Source organism: Aotus nancymaae, unplaced genomic scaffold (genome assembly GCF_030222135.1).
Source record: "Aotus nancymaae isolate 86718 unplaced genomic scaffold, 86718_ANA_hifiasm-v0.15.2.pri h1tg000089l, whole genome shotgun sequence".
Lineage (NCBI taxonomy): Eukaryota > Metazoa > Chordata > Mammalia > Primates > Aotidae > Aotus > Aotus nancymaae.
This window is the reverse complement of record NW_026988504.1, coordinates 24,477,439-24,487,679: the sequence shown is the minus strand read 5'-3', so window position 1 is coordinate 24,487,679 and position 10,241 is coordinate 24,477,439.

Below are 10,241 nucleotides of genomic sequence, written 5' to 3'. Positions count from 1 at the left end.
GCCCAGCTAATTTTTTTGTATTTTTAGTAGAGACGGGGTTTCACCATGTTGGCCAGGATGGTCTTGATCTCGTGACCTCGTAATTCGCCCGCCTTGGCCTCCCAAAGTGCTGGGATTACAGGCATGAGCGACCGCGCCCAGCCCCCCCCTTTTTTTTTTTTTTTAAGACAGAGTCTCTCTCTATTGATTGCCCAGCCTGGAGCTCAATGGCGTGATCTCAGCTCACTGCAACCTCTACCTCCTGGGTTGAAGTGATTCTCCTGCCTCAGCCTCTGGCTAATTTTTGTATATTTTTAGTAGAGATGGGGTTTCACCATGTTGGCCAGGATGGTCTCAAACTCCTGACCTCGTGATCCACCCACCTCAGCCTCCCAAACTGCTGGGATTACAGGCATGAGCCACTGCGCCCGGTCCATGTTTCTCTTTCTTGTGAGCTTTCATCCCTGCACACATGCTGTTCCCTCTGCCTGGAAGGTCCTTCTGCCTTCTTATGCCTGCCCTTCCATGACACTTGCTCCAGGCAGCATGACCTCCCTCCTTGTTTCCCACCATGTTGTTTATGCCTCTATTACAGCACTTCTTGTGTTGAGGGACAATTTCATGCTTGCATGTGTCTCTATCCCCAACGGCAGACATAATATCCCATTCAGTTTAAATCCCCCTACTCATGCTCAAGCCCAGACACTCAATAAATATTTTTGGAACAACTCCTGTGCTTTGGGAATGGACATGGAGGCTACAAGGTCTATGCAGTCATTAAGAGTACAGGGTCCAACCCAGTGTGGTGACACACATGTGCGGTCCCAGCTACTGAGGAGGCTAAGGTGGAAGGATCACTTAAGCAAGGGAAGTCAAGGGTGTGGTGATGATTTTTTTTTTTTTTTTGAGACAGACTCACACAAAAATGTGTGGTCTCACAAAAAAAGGTCTCATGGTGCGGTAGCACAATCACAGCTCAAGGCAACCTCCTGGGCTCAAGCAATCCTCCTGCCTCAGCCTCCTGAGTAGCTGGGACCACAGATGTGCACCACCACTCCCTGATAATTTTTAAAAATAATTTGTAGGCCAGATGTGGTGGCTCATACCTGTAATCCCAGCACTTAGGGAGGCTGAGGTGGGCAGATCATGAGGTCAAGAGATCGAGACCATCCTGGCCAACATGGTGAAACCCCATCTCTACTAAAATTACAAAAATTAGCTGGGTGCGATGGCACACAACTGTAGTCCCAGCTTCATGGGAGGCTGAGGCAGGAGAATTGCTTGAACCTGGGAGGCAGAGGTTGCAGTGAGCTGAGATCTCACCACTGTACTCCAGCCTTTGTGACAGAGCAAGACTCCGTCTCAAAATAAATAAATAAATATAAATAATAATAATAATTTGTAAAGACAGGGTCTCATTATATTGCCTGGGCTGTTCTAGAACTCATGGCTTAAGCAATCCTCCCCACTCAGCCTCCCAAAGTGCTGGAATTACAGTTGTGAGCCGCTGTACCCAGCCTGAGGCTGTAGTGAGCTATGATTGTGCCACTGCTCTCCAGCCTGGGTGACAGAGTGAGACCCTCTCTCAAAAAAAAAAAAAAAAAAAAAGTACAGGTTCTCAAACAAGACTCTCAATTCCTTGAGCCAGGTAACCTTCGTGCATGTTTTCCTCTATCTCGTTTGTAATGTGGTGATAGAGATACTACCTACCTCAGATGGCTGTAGTGAAATAAGTGTTTACTACATGTAAAGTGCTTTACTGTAAAGCACTATACAGTGGTTAGCTATTACTATGGTATTTAGTAGCAGCTAAGATGAATACCCCTCTTCCCAAGACTGGCCAAGGTCCAGGGCTCAAGTCAGCTGGTGTGTGGCAGCCGCAGGGTGCTAGTTTAAATGTCCTGAAGGGTGAGGGGAATGCCTCTTGATTCTTGCATCTCTAGGCTCATCTCTGACTGATAGTCATCAGGCACCAAGCTAGGCCTGGCTCGGTGTGTACACAGACGCCGAGGACAGAATGTTCTGGGTGACTTCTGCAGCATTACAGAATGTTGTCATCCTGGGATGGGAAGAAGGTCTGACACCTGTTTCTCTGCTTGACAGTTCTGATTGGGTGAGATCCTCTTCTTCTAGGCCTCAGGGACATATTCCCCTAAATTGAGGGGACACCAGATTAAGCCATGACAGAAAGAAAGAAACTGAATAGGAAGCTAGGATTCTGAAAGACCCCACAGTCCAACCCGGAGAGAATGACCCAAGGAGGTACTTGGAGATGCAGCGATGTCCACTGGAGGGTCTCATCCCTTTGAGCACTGGCCTGACCCAGGATAGAGGCTTTGGGGGAAGAGCCTGGAAGTCTGGTCCACAACCCTTGTCCACGTGTGCCCCTGCTCCCAGCCAGGACTGCCTGCAGCCTCCTCCCCTCTCTCATGGGTGAACACATGGCTCTTGGTGGGGCAGCTCCCCTACTTCACATCCTCCCTTACTCCATGAGGCCATTTTCTGCGAACATCATTGAAGCCACAACCACGATCCCCTCTGGCCAGAAACCAGAGACCCGTTACTGTGACTTCCCTCCTACATCCCAGGAGTCAGGCGGACCCTGGGCGACCACCAGCCACATATTTGCTAAGAACGGGCACTTCTGGGGACATCCCTTTTTCCATATGGGGATGAGTCTTTCCATAGGTGGATAGGTCAGTACAGGAGCCTGGAGCCACGGGGAGAAGGTACAGCCACTCAACAGAGAGGAAGGTGGAACCCCAGTTCTCCAGGGCCTCAGAACGGAGTGGCCACGGTTTAGAACGGGCTCTGCGGTTTGGGAGGGGCTCTGTCAGTGCCCCGGCTTACTTCTATCGGAGTATTGGTGGTGAAAAGTTAGATCTGGTTCTAAATCCCAGCTCTGCTAACTTACTAGCTGTGTGGCTTTGGTCTAGGTATTTAACATCTCTGAGGACCTCAGTTTCCCCTTATGTGTAAGTCATAGTTTGGAGGTAAAGTGTTTTAAATGCACAGAATCCTTCTAAATCCATTTAAATGCACAAAAGCCCCTAGCAACTGTTGTTGCCTCTCCAGAAGGGCCCTGGGGACAGGAAAGGGCAGAGACTAACTTCACCACATACCCTTTTAAAAATCTCTTGTGGCCAGGGGCAGTGGCTCACGCCTGTGATCCCAGCACTTTGGGAGGCCGAGGCGCGCAGATCACGAGGTCAAGAGATTGAGACCATCCTGACCAACATGATGAAACCCCATCTCTGCTAAAAATATAAAAATTAACTGGGCATGGTGGTGCACGCCTGTAGACCCAGCTACTCGGGAGGCTGAGGCAGGAGAATTGCTTGAACCCAGGAGGCAGAAGTTGCAGTGAGCCAAGATCACGCCACTGCACTCTAGCCTGGTGACAGAGTGAGACTCCTCAAAAAAAGAAAAGAAGCCGGGTGCGGTGGCTCACACATGTATTCCCAGCACTTTGGGAGGCCGAGGCGGGCAGATCATGAGGTCAAGAGATCAAGACCATCCTGGCCAACACGGTGAAACTCCATCTCTACTAAAAAATACAAAAATTAGCTGGGCATGGTGGTGCGCGCCTGTAGTCCCAGCTACTCGGGAGGCTGAGGTAGGAGAATTGCTTGAACCCATGAGGTGGAGGTTGCAGTGAGCTGAGATCACGCCACTGCACTCCAGCCTGGCGCCTGACGACAGATCGAGACTCTGCCTCAAAAAAAAAAAAAAAAAAAGAAAAGAAAAGAAAAGAAGATCTTTTGTTACAAAATACATGTCCCATGTGCAGGTACTCTCTATGAAAACATTAGTAAAGTGGACAATTTTTTATAGGAAAAAGGAGAGTATTTGTGAAGGCAACTAAGAACTATGCCTGGCACTCGATAAAAGGGCATTTTTTCTCTTTCTTTCCCTCAGCCCAATCCCAGCCAGTGTGCTGGGCCAGGAGGGAGCTGGTGCTTTGTCACATGAAGGGGAGGGGAGAGGACGGAGCGATGGATGTGCAGGTGCGTGAGACAGGACAGTCTCACAGGCCCACTCTCAGTCTGGCTCCTGTGTGCCTCACCGATCTGGGCTCCCTTCCAGCTGGAGCTAAAGGCTAAGGGGTTGGCTCTCTGCAAAACCCAAGGATCCTCCGACCCCGCCTCTTGGGACAGGATCACTGGGCTCTCTGCACCCAGAGTCCTGGGACGAGGCAGCATTATCCAGGGAGGGTGGGGCAGACGCAGAGGAGAGAGCATAGTGCCACTGCAGCCAGTATCCTGCTGACTTGCTGTGCAGGTTAAGAACTCAAAAATCAGCCCAGCACCAGAAAGATGAGGCTGCTGCCACCACTGTGGGTGGAAAAGCAGGTCAGTGGGACCAGAGCAGGCAGAGGCCAGGGCAGCAGTGGGGGAGCCTTCTGGGTACCATGGGTGAGGGTCAGTGAACAGGGGGCTGCCCTGAACCGTCAGAGCTCTGGAAGTTCTGTGCTGTTTTAGGGGCCTTCATTAATCCAACAAATATTTATGAAGCCCCTATTGTGAACAAGCAGTGGAACATAGCCCTTTAGGGAACATGTTAGGGCCATAAGAAGGGGCCTGTAATGCAGATGGGACTGAAGGGCAGAGGAGAAAACGCCCAGCTCTACTGGCCAAGGCCTTTGAGTACCTACAATGCACCAGGCACTGTGACGGAGTTTTTTGGTTTTTTTTTTAGACAGTCTCGCTCTGTCACCCAGGCTGGAGTGCAGTGGCACGATCTCAGCTCACTGCCACCTCTGCCTCTCAGGTTCAAGAGATTCTCCTGCCTCAGCCTCCAAAGTAGCTGTAATTGCAGGTGTCAACCACCACACTCAGCTAATTTTTGTATTTTTAATAGAGACAGGGTTTCACCATATTGGTCAGGCTGGTCTCAAACTCCTGACCTCAGGTGATCCACCCACCTCAGCCTCCCAAAGTGCTTGGATTACAGACGTGAGCCACCACGCCTGGCCTGTGACTGAGTCTTAACAGCAATCCCGGCAGTGGGTCGTGCTATTCCTTTACAAGTGAGGACGCTTAGATCCAAGAGGCAGACTCACTCGCCCAGGATCCTACAGCAGAGCCAGGGTCCACGCCAGGACCTCATGACTCCAAAGCCTTGTGTTTTCCTCTGGGCCACACTAACCTTAGGAAAGACAATTTCACCAGGTGGCCAAGGGAGGAATGACATTCCAGGAACATAGAATGGAAGGGCCAAGGGCTTGGAGTTGGGAGGCCAGGATAAAGGGAACAGCCTGGCTGAAGCACTTTTTTAAGGCTTGGAGCAAGGAAGATGTGTGTGGGTCTGAAACTTAAGAAACCAAGGAACAGTGAGAAACAGAGTCTGCAGAAAGGAACCCCCTCCAGTCATAACAAAGGAAAGTGGTGGAGTACTGGGAGGTGTTGTGGAAGATGCTCAGCCCCCTCCCACACAAGCCCCAGAGGGCTTGAGGTCAGGAACTGGGCTGGCCAAGGCACAAAAGATTTCTTGTTTGGGTGGAAGAAGGAGAAACCAGCTCAGCGGGAAGAGAGGCCCGATAGTCATCGTGGATGAGGATGAGAAGCCAGGCTTGACCCAAGCCTGCCTAGGACAGTGCCAATTCCACTCAGCTGCCTGGCTCTGTGTGCCCTCTCTCCTCTCTCTCCAGGCTCCTGGGCCTGCCCCTGCAATGAGGGGATTGCAAAGGGTGGGCTCCTCCTGCCCACCTGACTGGCTGGGAAACATGAACCCTGCACAGACTCTACATCCTCTTCTCTTTGTCCAGAAAGAAACCTGCCTACAAGCCTCTCCCCACGGCAGGCTGGCAGTTGGGCAGAGGAGGCAGGACTTCCCTTCTACCCACCCTGCCAGTCCCACACCCTTCCCCTCATGCTATTCCCAGAAACAGAGGACAGTCACTATGCCTCAGGCAGGATGGCCTTACGTTCTCTTGGTGACTTCACTGTAAAGCGACTTCCCTAAAGAGTGGTGGACAGGGGACAGAGGCAGGAACGGACTTCACCCGAGCTCCAGCAACTCCTTCCCTTCTCCCAGATTTGCACAGAATTCCTCACCATGTGCATACACACACACCCTCCCTAGGTCCTGCTCTGTCTTCAAGAACAAGAATGGGGGTGTCATTTCTACAGGGAGGTGCCAGAGCCTGGTCTCAGAGATGGAGTGTACTCTGATCATGGGCCCATCGCCCCACTTTTAGGAGCTTCTGGGTGGGAGCTGGAGTGCAGGTAGGCCGTCCAAGCAGAGGCAAGGTGGGGGTGAAGCAGGATGTTTAAGTGCTCCAAGGGGGGCTGGGCGTGGTGGCTCCGCCTATAATCCCAGCACTTTGGGAGGCCGAGGCGGGTGGATCACAAGGTCAAGAGATCGAGACCATCCTGGTCAACATGGTGAAACCCCGTCTCTACTAAAAATACAAAAAAATTAGCTGGGCATGGTGGCGCGTGCCTGTAATCCCAGCTACTCAGGAGGTTGAGGCAGGAGAATTGCCTGAACCCAGGAGGCGGAGGTTGCGGTGAGCCGAGATCGTGCCATTGCACTCCAGCCTGGGTAACAAGAGTGAAACTCCGTCTCAAAAAAAAAAAAAAAAATACAAAAATTAGCTGGGCATGGTGGCGCACGCCTGCAGTCCCAGCTACTCAGGAGGCTGAGGCAGGAGAATTGCTTGAACCCAGGAGGCGGAGGTTGGGGTGAGCCGAGAACGCGCCATTGCACTCCAGCCTGGGTAACAAGAGCGAAACTCCGCCTCAAAAAAAAAAAAAAAAAAAAAAAAAAAGTGCTCCGCTTTGCCGCAGGGTGAAGGGATACTTCCTAGAAAGCCTCCAGCTTTCTTGGGAAGGCCCTTCACCCCTACCCCACCTCCCCTCTGGCTCCCATGCAACAGGAACTCTCCTTGAAGAAGGGACTTGGATCATAGGAAACAAAGGCATCTCTGTACCACCTCCCTCCACCCCCAAGGAAGGTCAGGTCAAGGTGACCTCAGTCTGTTCTCCCCAGGGTAGGGGCATGGGCAGACCTGATTGCCAAGGGCAAGGCAGAAAGGGGACCTGGGATGATTTTTTTTTTTTTAAGCGGATTCTCACTCTGTCACCCAGGCTGGAGTGCAGTAGCACCATCTTGGCTCATTGCAACCTCCACCTTCTGCCTCAGCCTCCCAAGTAGCTGGGACTACCAGCAGGTGCCACCATGCCCAGCTAATTTTTTGTATTTTCAGTAGAGACAGGGTTTCACCATGTTTGCCAGGTCTTGATCTACTGACCTCATGATCTGCCCGCCTTGGTCTCCTAAAGTGCTGGGATTACAGGCATGAGCCATTGCACCCAGCTTGTTTTTCTTTTTTTTTTTTTTTGAGATGGAGTTTTGCTCTTCTTGTCCAGGCTGGAGTGCAATGGCACGATCTTGGCTCACTGCAACTTCCATCTCCCTAGTTCAAGTGATTCTCCTGCCTCAGCCTCCTGAGTAGTTGGAATTACAGGCGACCGCCACCATGCTCAACTAATTTTTGTATTTTTTTTTTTTTCTTTTTGAGACTGAGTTTCACTCTTATTACTCAGCTGGAGTGCAATGGCGTGATCTCGGCTCACCGCAACCTCCGCCTCCTGGGTTCAGGCAATTCTCCTGCCTCAGCCTCCTGAGTAGCTGGGATTACAGGCACGTGCCACCATGCCCAGCTAATTTTTTGTATTTTTAGTAGAGATGGGGTTTCACCATGTTGACCAGTATGGTCTCGATCTCTTGACCTCGTGATCCACCCGCCTCGGCCTCCCAAAGTGCTGGGATTACAGGCATGAGCCACCGCGCCCGGCCCAATTTTTGTATTTTTAGTAGAGACAAGGTTTCACTGTGTTGGCCAGGCTGGTCTCGAACTCTTGACTCCAGGTTATCCACCCACTTGGGACTCCCAAAGTGCTAGGATTATAGGCATGAGCCACCGTGCCCAGCTCTTTGGGGTAATTCTCTTAATCCATAAACTCGAACCCACCCTCATGTTAAGCATGCACAGAGAACACTGTCCCATTCAATAGAGCATGGGCATAGGCTGGGTGAGAACGGAGGTGCTATGCTCTGCACCACAGAACAATGGTGGGCTAGCCCAGCCCAGGGAGGCCTCTTCACTCTGCCTGTGTGTGCTGGGCTTGGAGAAGCCTAGAAAGGTTATACTGAGACCCTGCCACAGAACTGGGCAACTTGGATCCTGGTGCCCTCTGTGCACTTACTGGTCAGACAGCTTTGGGCAGGTTTCTTTCATAGACTAATCAAAGGGTGTGATTCTGGCCCTGACTGCCTTCAACGTTGTTTCGAGGGGATCTGTTGAGTTGAAGAACACAACCGTATTTGCACACAGATGTGCAACGATGTAGTTCAGGATATGCATACAGTGTGCCAGCTACAGCCTAGGCTGCAGATGATTATCATTCCTAATAAAATATAGAAGGTCTTCTTTTGGAGAAGATTATTTGTTTATTAATTTACTTATTTTAGACGAAGTCTTGCTCTGTTGCCCAGGCTGGAATGCAGTGGCGTGATCTCGGCTCATTGCCACCTTTGCCTCCCGGGTTCAAGAGATTCTTGTGCCTCAACCTCCTGAGTAGCTGGGATTACAGGCGTGAGACACCACGCCTGGCTAATTTTTTTGTATTTTTAGTAGAGACAGGGTTTCACCATATTGGTCAGGCTGGTCTCAAACTCCTGGCCTCTAGTGATCCGTCCACCTCGGCTTCCCAAAGTGCTGGGATTACACGTGTAAGCCACTGCACCCAACCTGGGGAATATATTTCTGTAAGATTTCTAAAATCCTTCCTCACTCCCTATCTAATGCTGTGACTTAGATTTGGGGGTGAAGGGCAGTCAGGGGCAAGGAGGCCAGCCTCGGGCCCCAGCTCAGTTCAGAACCTAGACAGGTTCTCATCTTCCTGAACCCCATTCTGGAGGCCTCAGTTTTCTCCTCCACAGCCTGGTTCCCCAAAACCACCAGGGTGCTTTGCGGTGGGAAATCGCAGAGACTAAACTAGGGGACTGAAAGCAAAAAGAAACCCCAAATTTGACATTTCCGGGTAGTTGTGTTATCTGAAGCCACGACTACAGTCACCTCTTCCCCTAACCCAACTCTGACACCCTTCCCTCTACTACCTTGGGTGCCCTTTGCCCATCCTGGGAGAGTTCCACAGCTCCTCCTCCTCCCCACTGCATCTCAGAGGGAGAACAGGCACAAAGAAACAGAGAGGAACCCAGACTATCAGAGAACCAGATGGAGACCTAATGAGACAGGGAGAGACAGAGAGAGAATAAAAGCCAGAGGAGGAAACATGCAATGAAAGATACCAGGATTTGGGGCCTTGTAATCAGAGACCAAATGAGGAGACAGTCAACCAGGGGCACAGCCACTGGGCATAGGGTCGGGTTGGGAGTCACGGGAGGGCTCTGAAAACACTGCCCCACACCCTCTCAAGCCCATCCTTCCCGTTCTGTTCTCTGGCACCTCAATGCTAGCTTTTTAGGACCCAGGACTACCCACACTATAGCCAAGCCCAGCCCAACCCAGACAGATGTTTGGTGGGTGGGGCTGCCTGCTGGAGCAAAAGGCCTCTGCAGGCCCTGGGGGAGGAGCCTAGAGAGGCAGCTGTCTGGAAGAGGGCAGGCAGGACCCCCACTCTTACACAGGCACTCCTACCCCATCAGGTGCCCAGATGTCAGCACATGACAAGGTTGGCCCTCTGTCCCTCTTCAGACCTGGCTGAGAGGACTTGGAAACCTGAGGAATCTGCTCCCATCCACTGACTTCCACACCTCCCTGAAGGGAACCACTGGAGGGCACAGGTGCCAAGCAGGACCCACCAAAATGTGGCGACGGGTTTGGATCCAGCCACTGACAGGCTGCATGACAGCGGCGAAGTCACTTCCCCTCTCTGGCCTTTGTTTTCCCACTTGTAAAATCATCTTTATGGTCACTTACAGCTGTGACACTTGGCTTTCATTCCAGGTGGCCCCCTAGCTCTGTGTCTGACCCTCCCCTGCCAAATCCATTGCTCAGAGTGGGAAAGGAGAGGAGAAGGGCTAGACTTCCTCCTCCCTGGGCCCCGTGCAGAGCATCTGGGACGCAGGGCTTCCCTACATCCTCCATGCACCCCCTTAGAGTTTTCAATTCCTTTCCTCGTGATCCTGCCAACTAAGACACTGTGACCACACATGGAAGGTGGGGAGAACCCAGACATACAATTTGGCTTTTGCACTCTCTGAAGTTAAAAGAATGAAACTGGGAGAGGTAG